The sequence below is a fragment of the Panthera uncia genome (genome assembly GCF_023721935.1).
Source record: "Panthera uncia isolate 11264 chromosome D3 unlocalized genomic scaffold, Puncia_PCG_1.0 HiC_scaffold_8, whole genome shotgun sequence".
Taxonomy (NCBI): Eukaryota; Metazoa; Chordata; class Mammalia; order Carnivora; family Felidae; genus Panthera; species Panthera uncia.
Window position 1 is genome coordinate 35,160,976 of NW_026057586.1, and position 4,294 is coordinate 35,165,269.

Consider the following 4,294-nt stretch of genomic DNA (forward strand, 5'->3'; position numbering starts at 1 on the left):
CTTGCTGCTAGGAATCCTGCAACCACCATGTGAAGAAGCCTGGGCTTCCTATAAGAAGATAAGAGACCCCTTGAAGAAAGAGGCCCAGCCACCACCATCCTTGCCATCCCAGTTGAGACCCTACACGTGCAAGTAAGACCATTCTAGCCCTTCCAGACCCAGCCACATGCCCAGACCAGAATAACTCCACAGAATCACAAAAAATAATATCTCATTATTATTTTTTGCCACATAATGTTAAAGTTGTTTGTTTGCAAAAGCTAACAGATAACGGTTCCATGGCTCTGTCTGCTTCAGTAAGTTGTTTTTCTCCCTCTTGCGCATTCTCTAACCATCCTGATCCCTGTTTAGTTCCTTCAACAAGTCAAGGATTTTCTAACTCAGGACCTGTTTGTATGCTGTTTCCACTACTTTCAGTTCTCTCTTCTATGTTCTGAACTTGGCCAGCCCCATCTCATCCTTCAAGTCTTGGCTTACTCTTTCTTTTATTATTATTATTATTATTTCTTTAAGGTTTATTCATTTTTGTGACACAGAGAGAGAGCACAAGCAGGGGTGGGCAGAGAAAGAGAGAAACACAGAATCCAAAGCAGGCTCCAGGCTCTGAGCTATCAGCACAGAGCCCGACACAGGGCTCTAACAAACGAACCATGAGATCATGACCTGAACCAAAGTTGGATGCTTAACTGAATGAGCCACCCAGGAGCCCCAAGTCTTGGCTTTCTTGCTCCAACCACCTCCCACCATCATTTGCTCTCTTAGCAGTATTTGTTTCCTTCATAGATATTTTTACAATTTGTAGTTATTTCATGCATTTGTTTGTTTAGTTTTAGTCTGCTCCCCTCTGAGCTCCAAAGAGTCTTTCTGTTAATCAGATTGCCCCAGGACCCAGCAGAGCTACTGAGTGTTTGTTAATTATTTGATGAAGTAAAGGAGGAAGGGAAGAATAAGCAAGCCCAGTCCTTCCTAGGAGAGGATGCTTCTTGGCTCTTGGAATTCCCCTTCTAGATACCAAAGGGGGTCCCAAGCTATCAACTGTTCCTGTGTCCTGAGACACACTTTCCATCTGTATTCATAAGTGTTATCTGTCCCGGTACCCCAGTGCTGATTCAGCCCAGATTAATCAAATGTGGCCTGTGATTATTGTACCAGTGGGGCACTGCACTTTACTCACAGGCCTGAATCTCCTGGAACTTTCCATGGGGTAAGTCCGTCCTTCCAGTCCTCTGTTCTCATTCTCTCCATGGGCTGCTTCGGATCTTATTCGCACTACATCTTCCTCATCCCAATGTTCCCAGCCAGTGCCTGGCTAGATCTTCAAATACGATACTAAGAGAAAAATCACCCAACAGAAATTACAAACATGAAACACAGATAAAACCAATTCTATACCCAGGAGGGTCAAGGTACTATTGATTGGCATTTTTGATACATTGGAGTCAGTTCAGGCTAGCCAAAAAAACAAGCATCCAACATCCAAGCAGACTTTTAATGGAGAGAATAAAAGGTAAATTTAGCCTCACCCCACAAAGTGTATAGAGAAATTGGTGGGCTGGGGAGAAGTGTGTGACTGGTGTGGGAAGAGAAAGAAATATCAAACCAGCAATCAACAAACATGACAGATGACCCTACTGTGAACAGCCCTGAGATCTCCATCTCAAACAAATACAAATGGAGACAAATACTAGCATAATGAAGAAACCAGAGTCACCTAGAGAATAACCAGCAATTAATCCAAGTCCTTGTGATGCTGCCCCAGATGTGGGTGCTGGGGGTGGAGTCGGGGATACAGAAAGGACTAGGCAGAGGCAGAAGGGGCAAGCTGCAGCAGGTGGGTGGGGTTTACTGTGAGAAGGAGAGATGGGGCCTAACCCAGGACAGGAAGCACACCCAGTCCTGGCCCTAAGCCCTGCCTCCTAACCCTGGTTCAACCACTGCTCTCTCTAAGGAAAGAGAAGCTGGGGTGTAGCCCAGAAGAGAGCTGTCTTGCTCCAACAATGGATTCAATAAAATGTCCCCACATTGTATCAGCACCATAGCATGGCTGAGAAGGGCTCACTAGCAAGATTTCATCCATGACAATTATGTCCAGCTGCCCTTTTTCTCCGACTCTCCCAGTTTTGGTTCCATGCAGTTCTGGTCCTAGAAGTTGTCCCACTCAACCTGAGTATCTTCTGTCCAACCCTAGTGTGACCTCACCTCTTGGGCTGGGTCTGGTTTTGTCCACTGTTTCTCCAACTTGAGCTTTAATGTCTCTGATTCTGTTCTGCTCAATGTTTACTGAATCATAAAGCCATCACAAGTGCAGTGCTATCTGCATTATCATCCTGATAATCACCCAGCTAGAGAGACTGGAGGACTGGCATGGTTGTTGCCAGCATCATGGCACACAGGAAGCAGTCATTCACCCTCCTGGGCACTGCGGTGACAGCCAGTCCACCCTCTGGCATGGCCATTGGGTGGGTGGGAAAAGACCTGAGCAATGACAGTGCAGATTCGAAGGTCAGCTTCTTGGGAATTTGGTGGAAGTCTAAATATTCTGCCTTCCTGGTTAGAAAGAAATAGTAAGAGAGGATAACAGATTATGAAAGCATCTTAGTATTGGTCTCAATTCCAGATTCTTTGTGGAGGGCTGGGAACTGAGCTGAGTAGCAGGTAGGTCTCCTGATCTGTGGCATGGCTGTAGGCTGAGGCCCCACAAAAAGGGCCTTTTGTAGAAGCCACAAGACCACATATGGTCACATCTAGAAGTTTTAGGAATTGGTGACAAATCTGAGCGCATGGAATTCCAATGGGACGCTGAGTCACTGCATTCCTCCAGGAGACCCTGGTGCTTATGCTGTATTGGAGAGCCCATCCTCAGCTGGGTGAACAGACTCATGGCCAGAAAGAGTATCACACAGGTCAGGTATATCTAATCCTCTTTCTCAGATGGTGCACCTTCTCAAAGATATAATCTAATGAGGGGTCACAGCATTAGTAAATAAATCAGAGTTGTATGCAGAGTTGGGGTGACATTTTATTATAGAGTAGATCTTTTTTTCCCAGGGAAATTCCTCACTGCCCACCATATAAAATTAGCAACCAATTTTAAGTCCTTAGGAGCAAGGGTGGCATCCTTTTGGCTTGGCTATTCCACAGCATCTAAGCACATGAACAGCAAAATAAGCTATGTCTGAATGATTCTGAGTGAGGCCGTGTGAATGCTCATGAAAAACAGAGAAAGAATGGAAATGTGACCAGGGATTAAACTGCAGCATTTGTTGTTAGATCACCCCTCTTTCAGGTTTGGGATAGATGAACTTTCGTCCAGAAGAATCAAAGTAGTTCAGCTTAGTAGATATGCTCAACACTATTTATGATTCATTCTTTTCATTGATTGAATACATTAATTAAGCACCTAGTATGTGAATGCAGAGCATCATACCTGGTAGCCTGGAAGCTAGAAAATTCAAACCAGAGATGGACACTGCTTAAGAAAGAATGAATCATGGGCGCCTACGCAGCTCAGTCGGTTAAGTGTCTGACTTCAGCTCAGGTCATGAGCTCACAGTTTGTGGGTTTGAGCCTTGTGTTGGGCTCTGTGCTGACAGTCTGCAGCCTGCTTTGGATTCTATGTCTCTCACTGTCTGCCCTTCTCTCACTCTCTCTCTCTTTCTCTCTCCCTCTCAAAAATGAATAAACATTAAAAAAATTTAGAAGAATGAATTAGGCAATTATGTTGGGAAAGAAGAGCAAAGGACTTCTCTTGACATCACCATCACAGAATCAGCAGGTGTTTCCTTACATGTAACACAAACCTTCTGCTTTCTCCAGTTCCTGTGGTCTACTCATTTTCTCCTTATTTACTCTATACTATCAATCTTGACTTTAATATCAACCTCATCTGGGCAATTCCAAGAGCAAAAATCCAGTACAGATCTTAGCTCCTCCTCAGAGCTAACCTCAGCCCTATTGAAGCCTGCTTCTTTCAACATCAATGTGCAGCTATGTCTATAACACCTGGTCTAGCTCCTAACTATAATTTATCCTTGTCATGTTCTATTGTTTCCTGTGGGGAATTCCAGGTCCCCAACTACTTCCTCAAGGGATCAGTTCTTTTTCTTTGTTTGGGCTTCCTGTATAGGTCAGAATACACACTTAGAGATTTTTTAAAAAGTTATCAAGTGAGTAAATCAAAATATAAATGAATGGATTATCTAATATTTCTCCTAGATATGGGAAGACCATGCACTTGGTAATGGAGTTGTGTGCTAATTTACACTAAAATGTGAATGGCTGATAATTATAAACT